The sequence below is a fragment of the Cebidichthys violaceus genome, unplaced genomic scaffold (assembly GCF_023349555.1).
Source record: "Cebidichthys violaceus isolate CVI_PGR_0920_01 unplaced genomic scaffold, fCebVio1.0.p SCAF_25, whole genome shotgun sequence".
Taxonomy (NCBI): domain Eukaryota; kingdom Metazoa; phylum Chordata; class Actinopteri; order Perciformes; family Stichaeidae; genus Cebidichthys; species Cebidichthys violaceus.
In genome coordinates this window covers 4,151,984-4,168,016 of record NW_027176428.1, presented here as the reverse complement: position 1 = coordinate 4,168,016, position 16,033 = coordinate 4,151,984, and the positions used below count along the sequence as shown (strand labels likewise).

Here is a 16,033-nt window from a genome sequence, read left to right as displayed (position 1 = left end):
TAAGGTGGATCTGACTGACGTTGATAAATGAGGTCTAGTCCTTTCCAGACAGTGGTTTAGAAGCCAAACATTACAGGGCTCTATGGAGCACTTATTGTTTTAGATCTCTATTAGTGCCAAACTGTTGAATGAACTGTATTCTCACGTTTGTTCACCTGAAAGCTAGACAATTCTAAGAGTTGGCACCTTTTTTTTAAATTCCCCGCGGTTGCTGTCTCACTTTGAAAAGTACAATCTTGATCCAAAACATTTTATCGCTGACATCTTCTCTGTCTAACCTTTCTTTTTGGGGATAATCTAACGGAGATGAAATCTCGCTCTTCAAGCGTGCTCCTCTGAAGACGGTTGGACTTTCAGGTTGACCTTTAAGACTTCTGAAGAGTGCTCCATCCCATGCTCAAACTTAAACATATAAATGTTTCAAGATTCAAGATGGAGATGTGGAAACGTAGAAGAACTCACATTTAAGTGTCCAATTGAACTGCACATCCAATACACATCCTATATTATATCCTTTACATCTGTCACACATCTGGAGTATTATCTGCTATTCCTTGAATCTTTCATGCTGCTGTCATCATTGATCCATCTCTTTAGCACCAGTTCCCATCCTCCATTCGTCCCCCTTCCTAAATGAACGCCTATTTCTCTGCTCTTCACGGCACACTTTGTCACATTAGCCAGTGCATTAGCTCCAGATGCACTGCTATAGCCACGGAGCTCTGGAGAGTCTTCAGTAGGTTTGGCACTATCCGAACCCGACACACAGACCTTGGCTTGGCTTCTTCTAGTTGCCATCCTGGTATCCAAGAAGAGGAGAGACAATGTCTTGCTTTAATCCAGGTTCTCACAAAAGTCACTGGATCAGATTTGTCCAAAGGAGGGGTCCGTTTAGGTCCACGAACAGACGTGAAGACAGGCTGGCGTCACGCAAACCTGCTGCAGCTCTGACTAGCTGTGATCTCTTTTCCCACTCGCTAGTCATATTTGTGAATAAATGTTTTGCAGTTTTAATAATGAAAACCGCTGGGCATTGTAAGCTTTTTTTTTAAAGACATTTAAGTGACAACTGCAAGTGACAAATAATTGTCTTTTCAAGACCCCCGACATTTTGCTATTAAGGGCTTTCAGGGGGTCTGAAGTGTCACGTGTTTATCTGGTCCGGAGGTTTTCAAACGTTGAGAAACGGATGAGTTGAAGGGGGGCGTGGGGGGAGAGATGTGAGGAAAAGACATTGTGGGAGGTGAAGGGGACAGACGCATGGCGCTGTTCTGAAAACAATGGGAAGATACAGTAATTGTGGTACTTTGACACACTTATTAACACGGTCAGCAGTTACAGCAGCAGTGGCTGCGACACACAGCTCATTTAAGCAAATTGAATTGAAACTTGTCTGAGAATCATCACATTCTTAAGTTTTCCTTCAATATATCACTGTAATATATATTACACAGATAAAAAAGGGCTTTTTAAGACTTCTGTCGATAAAACAGGTTCTGTTTTAGAGCTTACGACTTTCTTAGTTTTTAATGGAAATATTAAGCAGTGCCGGGTTAATATTGAATACTCAAATAGCACTTTGGAGTGATACCCAAATGACTGAGATTGGGTCAGATAGAGAGGGGAGACGACGAATAGAGCTGCCACTGGAGGCTCCCCATTATTCAGCCTTAATGAAAAGAAATGAATGGGCGGTCCTAAGACCCCTCCGGACACACAGGCAGCTGTCCAGTCTGCCTGTCCATAAATGGATGTGACAGAGGCAGCAGCTTGGCAGTGCAGAGCACTTGGACGAGAGTTTTACAAGGTAAAGTTTCAGTATGGCTGCAGGTAGTAAAGGGTCAACAGGGAGCAATATGCACTGCAGATTTAGTAATGAGAGAGTGCACTGGATCATATTTCATTATGAAATGTGATATTCTATAGACCCTGGAGGAAACATTTTGTTAAGGGTGAGACTGTCAGTAATGGAGGTTTTGCCTTTGTCTGAATGAAGTGCCTGTGTGTTCGTTCCGAAAGGGGAACAGAAGGTTTTTAGATAATTGCATTCACCTGCCATGAGCTCATCAAGTATTGTGAGTGACGATATGAAATATTACATAGCAAAATGTCACGTTTTGGAAATTGTTGATTTGTCGCATTCAGAAAGTCTTTGAAAATCAGAAAACAAACAATTTAACAACCAAATGTCCGAACATGAGGTCAGATTTTTTTAATCTTGCACCAACATATTTTCGAGATGCACTCTGGAAAAGAAGGCAGTTTATTTAAACTAACAAGCAAAGTAAACTGGCCTTTTATGGGTAGATCAATTAGCAAGTGAGTTCGAAAATACATACAATGTAATTGGATGCAGTCATTTTTCAGCTTTGTGCAACAATTACATGCTCAACAGACAGCAAAGCTTCTAGCCGGCTGAAACCTTGCGACAGCTTAAAAGCTCTGTTCTTTTGTTCTCCGTTTGTGCTTTTAAGGATTTTTCTAAAGCAGATGCATTCTTCCCTGTGATTAAAGGAAGAATGCTGTATTTTTCTCCCCAAAATTATTCATTTTAGTTATTATTCTTTAACTATTCTTCCTCTCTTTTGTGTCTTTCTGCACATGAATGAACACCTATCTAATGCCATCTGTCTGCCTAAAACCTAACATTTTCCCACGTAGACATCTGGTATCTTCTGTGTTCTGTATCATGGAGTCATGTAAGCAAAGTTAAAGTGTGTTCATGACTCACAGCAGCAGCAGGTCCATTCTGTCTTGGCTTGGATCAGTTCTGTCTGTCACCCAGCTAGCACTGACTTGTATAATTTTTTTCAGAGCGTTTATTCATATAGGCTCTACTGTATATATCTACCGTCCTGTATGTGTGTGTGTGTGTGTGTGTGTGTGTGTGTGTGTGTGTATATATATATATATATATATATATATCTGTTCCTCCTTGTCAGCCTGTCTGTTTGTCAATCATTCTGCCAATGGAGCCCGTGGCCTGCTTCTCTGTCTACTCTGTCTTGATCTGAACATCACGAGAGTATCTATCTCACTATTTCTGTCTCCCGCTTGAAGTCCACCCAACTCACTATCTACAGTGGCACAGCCTTCCTTATATGTCACTCAAAAGTTCTTTTATGTTTTATGATTCATGCATGCACACACATGCACACACATGTGCACACACACACACACACACACACACACACACACACACACACACACACACACATTTTTCCACACATTCTGCCCTCTGCCATCCATTAATGATGGCTGCTTAAGGATATGGCCTGGCACCCACACACACACCCCTGTCCCTCTCCTGTCTCTGGTTGGGCCATTGTCATGCATATGTCACCTTAAGAGTGTGTGTGTGTGTGTGTGTGTGTGTGTGTGTGTGTGTGTGTGTGTGTGTGTGTGTGTGTGTGTGTGTGTGTGTGTGGAGGATGCAGGGTAAATGTCAGCTCACCAAGGCCCTGCGTTCCATGAAGCTTTGTAGGTTTTGTCTCTTTTCGGTTTTGACGTTATCTTATATTTTGTCAGTATATAGTCATTGTGATAGGACGTTTTTTTTGTCATATTCAGTGTGTGTTAGTGGGCTTAGAATTTGTGCGTTTGCGTGAGTGTAAGCCCACAAGAGACGTTGTGAGTCCACCCTTTGCCTCTCATCATCTTTTCTCTCTTTCAGCCTCCTTCTCAGTGAAACAAAACACACCGTCCTCAAAGTCACATTCAAGTACAAACCGACACTTACTGTAAGTGTCAGCCCCCCCCCCCCCCCCCCCCCGTCAATACTCAAAGACTCCAGCGCCAACCATTTGCAGAATGCTAGCGCTGTGCCACTTAATACCATTAGCAGCGGCCACTGGCATTGTAGCAACACTTGCTAATGTATCCCACACACTTGACCCACTTGAACGCGTCGGTCTCCTGAACGCAGTGTTCGTCTACCCTGATCTGTGAGCGTGTGCTGGCCTCTGAGATGTTTGGTTAAGTGCCACTCTAGTTCTGCCTTGATTACTGAGGCAGAACTAGAGCGTTGCTGAAGCTAAACAGTAAGTGGAACGGATGTTTTTATACTTGGGTATATGGGGATATTTTTTAAAGGTAATCAGCAATCTGTTTATTCTCAATTGTAGCTTTTTAAATAGTGCAGTAACAGTTTGAAAAAGGTAGAACATATACTTGGAGGATGTTGAGGGCCCTGGCGGGGCATTAGGATGCTTTCTTTTCATTTATGTTGAACAGACAGTAGTGCAAATGTCAAACACTGACCAGGTAGCATTTTGCTGATTGGCAACTTTGGTAACTGTTTCCATTATAGAAAAAAGGAACATTTCAAACCCATATGTATTACACTGTACGGACACTTTCCCATATGATAGACATAGATCACATGAAAGCATTAGCTTGCACACCTTAATTGTGTTACACTAATCAGTAGGGAGGGAGGAGCTTTGGTCTCTCTCAGTGTGCAAGCCTGTTGGTCCACAGCTAGGAAGTGATACATCATCGAATGAGGAAAAACATGTGTTGATTGGCTGGAACAGAAAGAAAACGTGGTTTCAATGTGAAGTTTGTGTTCTTGCACTTTTTAAAACTTGCGTTTTACACGGCCAGGACATTTTGGTGTTTCCTTTTTCATGGAGCTGATGGAAGACTAGGGCTGGATTTAAGAATTTGGTTAATGTGTTCACATGACTCAATTAATCAATATTGTGATGTCATGAGAGGGAGTGTCATCAATGGGCGATACATCCCCTCCCAGTGGTTGTAGCAGAGACTACAACCCATCATGGCGTCTGGTCAACTGACTACAATTCCCACAGTCAGCAGGGCAGCCGGGGCCAAGGCTGCTGCCCAGCTGAAAGAGAGGTGTCTGATTACCCTGGGGAGGCTGGTGTGAGGAACAAAGGAGAAAACGTTTGGAAGGAGAAGGACGACAGTAGCCGACGAAAAGAAAAGAGTTTTATCTTACGTTAAAGACAATGAACCAGAAGTAAATTGAAGATAGTTATGTTTGTTTTTTGTAGCGGTTTTCTGCTGGAATTAAGCAGAAATTTTGCTAAAATAAGCTGAATACAGTATTTTGAGTTAGAAACCACCGCTTGTCGTCTTGATTTATGCACCCATGCCTCACAAGCCGATCCCGACCTCTCAAGACATCACAATATGCTGATTGACAGAAAATCACCTTTCTGGGCTCACCTTGGGCTCTGGGAACTTAATTTTTCCCACAATGTTCATGCTAAATGATTAATAGAAGAAAGAAACAATGACTTAATTAATCAATTGTGTAAATAATTGATAGTTGTAACCCCATTATACTTTGAAGGTATGCAGCTATGATGGGCAACATTAGTTCGGACACAGGGAAATGTGTATACAATCACGCCTTCTCATCTTGAGTCCCTAAGAGCGTTAGTGACAAAGGACAAAGAAAAACAAATTCAAAAAAGAAAATAATGTGCCTGTGTATCTGTGTTTGTGTGATCGCCAGTTTATAGTGTATGGGTTTGCAGATGGATCCTGCCGCATTTAAGTGCTACTCTCTTAATGTCACCTCCATCAGTTGTGCCGTGTGCGTGCGTGCGTGCGTGCGTGCGTGCGTGCGTGCGTGCGTGCGTGCGTGCGTGCGTGCGTGTACATAAACTCGAGCTATCTCCCGTTCTTCAAAACATTTCAGTTGACATTTTCCACACCAGCCACTTTTAACTACAAACTAACTCAACAACGTTTTCTTAAGCAGCCGACCATTTCTAAATGTAGTGCCAGCAGCATCTTAAGCACCTCTCAGACAACATTCAGTCCAGGAAAATGGTTAAACCTTACTGAATGTCTTTAGTAATGGCAGACTATTTCCCTGTCTTCCTGCCACAGCAAATCCCAGCAACAACAAAAAAATCAAGACGTCTCCATTCAAACCTGTTTGGTGTGTCCAGGTGGAGAAATTGATTGAAAGGAAGATGAATTTTGCCATTTCCAGCTAAAAAGAGGGGAGAAAAAAATGAGGGATGCGTTTTTGTTGCCGGGATGACGAATAGAAGGTGCCTGTCAATGGGGGAATGGATGAAGACTGATGAAAGAGAGGAAACGTAGGGGAGGTAGAGGCTTAAGGGTGCCTGTCAGTGAAGAAGGGTTAATAGAAAACTGTAAAAGAGAGATACAGTAGGAATGAGGAGACGATGGGAGGAATGTAGAGAGGACGAATAAAGAGGAGAGGAGAGGTTTATGTTAGCGGAGGGGATGAGGGGATGACAGAAAGTATGGAAGGAATAAGAAAGAGGAGAGGACGATCTGTCAATCACCACTGTGGCATAGAAAGGAGAGACTGAGACAAAAAAAAAGATAAATGAAGTTTATGTATGGCTATCTGTAGTTGCAGGTGGTGAGCCCCACTGTGAGCCTTGGCCTGCCTGCTAACTCTCTAACACACACACACACACACACACACACACACACACACACACACACACACACACACACACACAGACAGACCGTTCTATATATGGTAATATCCCTTTTATTAATATCTGCATAAAATAAAGCATACACTGATTATAGCTTTTGTGTGATTGCTACTTGCTGTACGTCTGTACCAATACTAACACGATGTACTGTATGTATTCTTGAATGCAGTATTTTAGGAATGCCTGGAGGACATTTCTTTGAATCAAACATTCCTTGAGGCTTAAAGGATGAACTAATTAGGGCTTCGGGAGTAGCGATCAATGGAATAGGATGCAACTTTTGGGGCTCCTGCAATAATCTATCAAAAATCCTTCTCTAGGCACAAATGTTTTGCATTTTCTTGTTTTACCCAACACTTCCAACTTCTCGCTGACAAGGGCTGTCACTTATCACTATTGATTTATCTTTTGACTATTTTACAGATTAGTCGAGTCATCTAAATCAATAATTTTCTTCCAAAAAAATCTAATTGACCATTTCATCAAGTTCATTTAAGTTTATTTGATTTGACAAACTGTAGACTGTCGTTGTATAATGCAACACAAAACGAAATATGCTACCCCTGAAATCTATGATACAGATATCATAACCAAAATATATATATATATATATATATATATATATATATATATATATATATATATATATATATATATATATATATATATATATATATATATATATATATATATATATATATATATATATATATATATATATATATATATATCAGTGCTTTGAAGAATACCATTAGTTAAATGGAAACCTTGCTTTCCACCTGCAGAAGTCCATGCTCTCCCTGCTGAAGTGAATTGGTACTAGCAATAGTGGAAAATAAATGCAAGGATCTTGAGGCCAGATCACAGCGAACAATATAAGGATAGTGTGCGACTCCAAGGACTTAACAAACTCCTGCCTCCACTGCGGTGGCGATCTCCACTCTGTTCATGGACACTCCTAAACTTGAGAAAGAGCCTTTCCGAAACCTGCTGAGCGCCCCCGCACAATAACCGCGTGATGTATCGTACGGACTGTGTTGATATTCTGTGGTGAGCCAGAGCCCAACTACAAATCAAAGTCAGAGACGGGGTCATCTCTGTCTTTCCTGATTACACCGTGAAGACAATTCCCGCCCGAGACGCCTTCAGTGACATCCGGCGGCAGCGCTGTGAGAAACCAGGGATACAATTTGACCTGCTTTTCCCTTTGTGTTATGCATAACGGCGCAGAGAGGGAGTTTCAATCACAAGAAGATGCCAGGACATTCATTAAAATACCTAGCAAGTGATGCGATGTTGAAGTGGATCTGTTAATTTGTGACTAAATATTTTATTTACGTAATTTATGTGCACCGTTTGTTGTGAGGATTCTTCTCTTGACGCCTTTTTGTTTCACTGAGGGCGGAGCTCTGCACACAGCCATAATTGTCATTTTTGTGCTGATTTGCTGTTACATTTCTTGATTCAAGCTGTATTTCTCTTCGGCATAAAAGCTTTTATCTTAGTTGCAAAATATTGTATTGACATTGCAGATGTTTGTGTCCTGCTGCTCATATCAGTCTGCCTTTCTCTAAGTAATAGTCGGCTCTGCTGGAATAACTGTGTGACGATACCATTCCTGAATTACTCAAACAACACTTTCTATATTAGATACCTTTAAATCGATGTTTTCATATCTAAGCAAATCACACTGCATATGGACAGATAACAATATATCAGCAATAAACTAATATGGGCCGTCAGACAAATCTGTCTCTCTCCATATTGCCATATTTGGGTTTCCAGATGACTGCAACCATCAAGCAATTAGATATCGTAGCTCTCACTTCCCTACTTGCAAGTCGGCATCATACTATAATAACGTTCCTCAGCTCTCTGCAATCTCTGTCCTCTGACTGACTTATTTAGCTTTGTTTTGCTTTTGTTAGTTCGAACATTGATTTGTATGATTACATCTTTAAAATGCAGAAAGTATGGCTTATTTTTCTTTTGATTATATCGTTATGATTCATGTTTCTACTTTTGGACTGTGATTCTCATTGTTAAACTGCCTTTTGTTTCTCTTTCCATGCACTATATTTATAAATAGCAATATTAAACAAAAAAAAGGATTAACACTGTGACTTCATAAAACACATTTTTGCCATAACTCAAGAATTGTTTTTCTAATTATAACAATTTCACACATATGATAAAATGATGAAGTGATGACATTTGACTGGTTGGTGAAGGTTTATTTATTTATTTTTTCATTTCATTCCATTGTAGGTCTTTGTTCAACACGTGAAAAGAAACATTGACATATGTGTTGTGATATAATATACCCGTACATATTGCCCTCACAAACGCACTCACACCTGCTAGTCCACATATTTATATCTCTTCATGTCTCTCTCTCTCTCTTTCCCTCCTTCCATCCCACCTCTCCTTCACATCCATCATCTCCATGGCGACTGCCCTGTAAACGCACAGAGCACATAAAGATTAGCTCTCTCATGCCCCTCCTTCCTCCAACAGTCCTCTCTCTCTCTCTCTCTCTCTCTCTCTCTCTCTCTCTCTCTCTCTCTCTCTCTCTCTCTCTCTCTCTCTCTCTCTCTCTCTCTCTCTCTCTCTCTCGCTCTTAAATCTATATGACACTCCATCAGCATCCAGCTAAACTTCTCATCCGTGCTGCTGCGATCCACTGATCGCCATCTCTGTAACATGTGATTGATTCGTAAATTGTGACAAAGGGACTCACTAGCTGTAGACTGAGGTGTTGTTCCGTAAATGGAATTGTCATTATCATCTTCACTATCCTATTGTTAGATATCCTAGCTGCTCAATCTCACTGACATTTTGTCATTTGGTCTTTTTATGCGTACAGATAGCCTTTGTTAAAGGAATAGCTTCTTTTGGGGTCTTTATAGGATTATTATTTTTCCTGCTCACCCAGAGTGAGACAATTTCATATATGTATGTAGTAGTGCAAACTAGTCAATGACAAGTGTGATACATTTGGTTGATGAGCACTATTACTGTGGCAAAGACATTATTTTGATAGGAAGGGATCACTGAAAATTACAAATGTGACTGAATCTCTTTAAGATCAGTCTGACAGCACCACAGGAAAGAATAAATATGTAATGGAAAGAAAAATGAATAGTTTGGACAAAAAGATGTGTGAAATTAAAATCAAATACAATGTCCCATACAGTTATTTTTTTATTTAACAGTTACCAGTATAAATAGACAAGAAATGTATGGAGAGAGTGAGAGGGATGAGTCCCCAGAGAAAAAGTCAGGGGAACAGGGTCAACATTTTTTGTCATACCATCCAATAGTCATTTCAGTCTGGCCCAAAGTAGTGGACTGACCACTACCATGGCTTAAAAAGATCCAAAAGTGATCAAATTGGGGTAAATTTAAGTTTTCCTCTTGGTTAAACACATTTAAATTAAATTATCTGATCACCTTTGAAAAACGTCTTTATATCAAACCTAGCTTTTAGATGACTTTTCATCAAATTACATGAGTGACTTTATACATTAAATCAATGAGTATCTTCAGTATTTGATGGCTGAAGGTTAACAGACAGACTGAGCAACTGAATGCTTCTCTGCAGCAACTAAACCGCTGTGACTGAATGAATGGTGGTTTCAGGATTCATACGCTGAATCTGTAGACAACAGGACACGATTTTGGTATCAGAAGCGTTCTGGTTTCCATTTGCAGTCAGAGTAGTATTGACTCGTTCGAGCAGGCTTTGGTTGAATGCAAGTTAACCATCCGTGTGGGGAGCAAAAGCGACGCATTGGCAAAATTGCAATCTCTGAACCCACCAGCTATCATCTGGCGATGATTTTGCTAATTGTGAAACAATCTGATGTCATCTCTGAAACCCAACTCCGGTCTCACATCTCAACTTGCTAATTGGAGTGTAAACAACAAGTCTTGTTCCGGATATATATACAATGGAATCCTGGTAATATACCCCCCATGCCCCCAAAGGCTCTGTCGTCATCATAGCGTCAACTTACAGACTGAGTGAATCAACAGTTCCGATGGATTTGTGCGTGTAACTAACTAGCTGTCTGACTGATTAAGAGGCTTCCTCAGAGGACTGACTGATTGACTGTTTGGCTGTCTTTCTGACCGTGTAATCAGTGAAAGTTGTGTCTTTATTAAGCAGCCAAAGCCACGGCCATTCTGTGAGTGTCTGATTGACATCCCTGCCTGGCAACTGTCTCCGTTCTTCCAGAGAGAGAGAGAGAACTGAGTGCTGTTAGCACTGAGCAGAGAAGACACTTATTGATTTTCTACTCGTCTATTATTTTTGTTTTTTGCAGAGAAAAGACAAGTGTGTGTGTGTGTGTGTGTGTGTGTGTGTGTGTGTGTGTCTCCCTACATTTGATGCAGATGTGTTTACATGTGGGTCTGCTGTCAGTATACAGTTGCTTCTACGATTCCTGGCCAACAAACAACGATCTATCTGCTCCTCTCACTGCTCACTAATTGGATGAAAGCTGGCAGGTGGACGAAAACATGTGTTAGTGTGTCTATATGCTGTGTATCACTGTTTTTGTGTGTATTAAATCTAACCTCAACGGACCCTTTTTCCATCTCGGCAAGAGTTTGTGATAATGAAGTGAAATAGTTGGTTTCGACTTTACACTTTTTGAACCAACATAGTGTAAGACTAGGTTCCAAGTCGTGTGAATACGTTAAGAAAGCGTAAATGAAGAAATTATTCCTGGAACTTACTCATTCCCTCTGATCTGCAACACAAAAGATAAATGAGAGTAACGTTAACATTACAGCCACATCCATGGGATGTGATGATGTTAGATAATATCTGTCTTTAAATGGTGTGCTGGCGTGTGTTTTTGTAGTTTGTCCTAGCTATTTTGTTTCTTCTGAACTGTTTACATCAGATATCATTGCTAATAGAGATAGATACAGAAAGCAAAATGATTCTTATTAACAACTCAAGCAGCCAAAATTATGGAGGTTTTTTTTCTTTATTCAAGATCATGGCTTTTCAATTTTGATGACTCATTGATTTTACTTTCAGCATTTTGTGATGCTTTCCCTCAAAACCCCGTCCTCACACTCTTAATAGCTCTTGTTTGCGCTTTGATTTTCTCTGCTTCTGCTCAAACTGTATGCTCGCACTCAGATATATCGTTGCTTGCACAGATTTCCTGCAATCAGGCTTCAGCCCTTCTCCTGACACTCAGGCTGCTACTGTGTGCTCGTCAAATGTTTTCTCTCTGATTTCTCCTCTACTGTTAAAATTCCCCAACCAAGAGAATGGCAGGTGTAGTGTTGACCAATGAAATGATCCCTGCCTTGCTGCGGCTGCGTTTGCTATACTTCTAGATATAATTGGCTACGAGAGCCGTCTCGCTGTTATGCGTACAACAACAATCTGTATCAGTGTTTTACAAAAAAGCGTCAGCATAATATTTTCATGGCCTAATCGCCATCATATGATCATGATATGTTTACATCATCCACCTGGTGGATTTAAAGAGTAACCACCTGTCAGGGACAATCTAGTAAACCGAACCGACCCGCAACAAAGCAGGGATCATTTCATTGGTCGACACTACACCTCACATTCCATTGGTTGGGGAATTTTGACTGGGTTATTGCACAGAAGAGCAGAGGGGAAATCTGGGATCAGATGTTTCACAAGCACACAGAAGCAGCCTGAGTATGAGGAGAAGGCCTGAAGCTGGAGCACAAGAAATCTATGCAAGCAACAATATATCTGCAATATCAATATGTCAACCGCAAGCAAGGGCTATTTGAGTGCGACGAAAATCTGAACGTGAAATCAATAAGTCGTGCTCTCAGATTGAAAGACTTGAATGACAGGAAAAAGCTCCATACAAAATCATCTTCTCAACAAGAGATATTATTGGACCTTCAGTCTACAACATCTAGCTGATAGACTGGTAATGGGGTGACAATAAAACTAGAAGTAGCTCTCAGTATAACAGCATCACAAACTGCATCCTCTGGAATGACCATGAAGTTGAATCGGCACCTCTTTAAAACTGTTTCAACAAAAGTTGAACATTTTTACCTTGATGAAGGTAGGATTTATTGTTGGATTCAACTGCATTAGCTTTATTTCGGTGTACCTAATAAACAGGCAACTGAGTGTACATCTTAAATTCGGCACAGACCTTGAGCTTGAATATTTGGCTGCCCTCCCTGCCCAAGTTGCCGTGCATAAAAAGCTTTTCCTGTCTTTAAATTATCCAAGTGTGGATGGCGGCGGTCCAAATTTGGACCTGGGCACCAAATTTAACCGTGTGTTCTGTTGGAGGTGCCAGGGGTCAGTTTGAAATTCAGGGACTACTTCATACACTATGCATGAGGCATCATTTCCCATCACACTGTTGTATATGAGTGTGGCAATACCTACACACACACTGCCGCCTCACACTCGCACATACACACACGTTAACGTGTGCACAAGCTACGGCGAACACAGTCAGAGCCACTTTCATGCACATATGCAGATACACACTGTCCCCCTTTATGTCTCGGGACGTGAGTGGAACGGTAAAGCTAAATCCCCTCGTCACATTTGCCGCTCATCTCCAATTCAATGGCACAGGCTGCGATGCCCTCGGATGCACTTGGCAAGTGAACGGCTAACCTGCCCGCCAGCATATCTGCCTGCCAACCGAGCACCGAGGTAGTTAGCATGCCAACTAGCCCACCCAGCAGCCACAAACTAATGCTGGGTTGCCCTGTGTCTTTCCCTGTGACTTTGTGTTTGTATGTGTGTTGATGCAAGAGGTGTTTAGTTGTCAATCAGTGTTTCGTACACTACATCAGCACACACAGACAATTCCAAAGGCATTTCCATCCATCCATTGTCTTCCAGTAACAATTAATACACTTGTTTCATTTTAATACACCCTCTACCAGCACCACTCTGGGATTCTTTAGCACTGTGTTTTTATATTTTAAGCCCAATGTAAATACCCATCTTAAGTTTGAGTTTATTTAACCATCGGTCACACTCCTCTCTCTCCAACTCTCACTCGCGTGTCCATACCTGTCTTCCAGCAACAGATCACATGACACATTAACAAACAGACCGGATCAAGTGAACGGTAAAGAAAAGCCTTTTATTTCGTTGTAGTGTCCTTTCCATAATGTTGTCAGAGACTTATGATAACAATCTGTCGCTGGCAGAAACAAATACTTTAAGTGGCTGTACAATGACTGTGCGGAACTGCCCTGAGCGATTACATTGCAGTCTGCTTAGCATCTGCTGTCTGCAGCGTTCTCCCTCAATATTGGACCAATTTTTAAAGAAAATTCTCTGAGACACATGAACATTGGAAAATACCAAAGTTACTCTTTTATAAGTCTTATTCATTTTATAGCTAACAGGATAAGGGATTGATGGATGTTCATCAATTTGACATTATTTTTTGGCTGATGGTAATAGCTGAGGCAAGAGGGAGAAATTAAATGATAAAATATAAATATTACATACGTTTAGAAGTACAGAGTTAAATGACACAGTTGCAATGAAACAGTAGATGTAGATGACATAATGACCAGAGGTGCATCATAGTAGAAATTTAAAAACCAGACTGGATATATTATTCGTAGACCAGTTAAGACAATAGTCTCATTTAAGTAGGCATGTATAGCTATTATATAGAGCTATTGCTCCAACCACTGATGCAGGTACACACCACACACATACACACACATACACACACACACACACACACACACACACACACACACACACCACCTCCTTCTGCTCCAGAAGAATTAAAAAACCCTTTTCCGTCCACTTGTACAACTGCAACCCCTTTCTCCCTCGTCCACAGTCGTCTTCATGAGAGTCTTTCTCATCTGGTGCTGTCACTTCAGCGCTAAGCGTTGGTGCTATGGCAACAGTACAGAGCAAGCAAAAGGCGGTTACAAGCTTTTGGATTTTAAGGTGGAGTAAAGAACTCTGGTCTGTTGCAATTCTTGCTGTTGCACAGCAATTCCACAAAAAAACACATTGGCCAAAATATCTCTCTGCTGTTGGCTTATTGTACTAATAAACCACTTCAGACTTTCCCTGCAGCCCCTTGTGAGTCACTGAGTCAGAACTCACATCTACTGCTACAGGCCAAACTCTTCCAGGGCAGCACGCGCAGCACGCTACAATTCCTGGGAACACAGTACATCATGTATATATTTCTTACTCTCAAGGATGAAAAATGTTGACCAGTTTTGTGCTAGTTTACATCAAAATTAAATCAAACATTTTTACTAAAGTTCCTGACAAAGGAGCCATGTTTCCAAGTTAGCGAGGATCATCTCTCGTAGAGAAAGCGCCCCAAAATCGCAAGCTATGGCTTTGGTTTTTTTTATGCTTTTCATAAAATGACTAGTTCCCTAGAGTTGGAAACATTGGCCGTAGAGATTACAACCTTTTCCCCAATGTAATGGGACTATATGGCACTCAGCTTGTGGTGCTCAAAGTGCCAAAAAAAGGTAAAAAAAATGACCTGGTTACTCAGAATAATCCAGACCTGGTTGTGAGCTGTTTCATATAGAAGCTGTGGTTGAAAGAAGTCGGATAGAGGTGATACTCACATTTACTGAACTACCTTTGTAATGTGTGACTCTTTGGCTGCTTTGTTTTTGTGTGAGGGATTAGATTTCCCATGATGCATCCTGACTTTTGTGAGTTTCCCCTTTGGATCTCAGTCATGTAAATTTGTAATTTGATGGTTTCTCTTTTCTTGTCTCCCTCCCTCTGTTTTTTTTTTTTTAGAGCTCACTGACGAATCATGGCTGAGAATTCCAAAGAAAGCAGGAGGAGAAGAAGTCAAGAAGGAGAGGGCATCAAATCTTCTCCTATCCATCCATCCATCCATTTATTTATTCACCATCACTGAATAACCCCCCTCCTCTTTCCCACTCACCGTCCTCCTTTGGTTTTTGAGTGTATTATCTTGACATGTCACTCCAGAGTGTATGATGTGTTGATTTATTGTCATGTTGCGGCGGCACACCCCTGCCACTGCTGAAATAAATCCCAGTGGTCCGGTGATGATGAGACTGCAGGTGGTGTGTCTTGTGTGTGTGTGTGTGTGTGTGTGTGTGTGTGTGTGTGTGTGTGTGTGTGTGTGTGTGTGTGTGTGTCTGTGTGTCTGTGTGTGTCTGTCTGTGTCTGTCTGTTCCACTGCTGAAAATGGGGTCGTGTGTGTCCTTGTGACAATGCTGTGCCATACTCATGGTTTCATTAAGAGAGAGAGAAGGGAAAGGAAAGATAAATGAAGTGGAGAACAGATGAATAGTGAAGTGTTAATTAATATGTGTGCCTGTATGTGTGTATCCGTCTTCCTTATGTGTTTTACCACTACAGTGAACACCTGTATACATACGTGTCGTCACGTACAGGTGCTCGTGTGAATGCGTGCACATGAGCAACACACCGGACGGGCCACATGTTGCCCCTTCGAGCTGTGTTTCCATGGTGACTGGGAGGGGTGGTGCTAGCAGCAAGGTGTGGAGGAACCTTCCAGATAACCCCGGAGGTCAGCTCACAGAGCGTC

At 41.3% G+C, this 16,033-nt stretch overlaps 1 pseudogene; it reads left to right on the top strand.

Annotated features, from left to right (window-relative positions):
- LOC137879619 (MICOS complex subunit mic25a-like) overlaps positions 1-15,528 on the top strand; it is a 52,800-nt pseudogene extending 37,272 nt beyond the window's left edge.
- Positions 15,529-16,033: the final 505 nt, after the last annotated feature.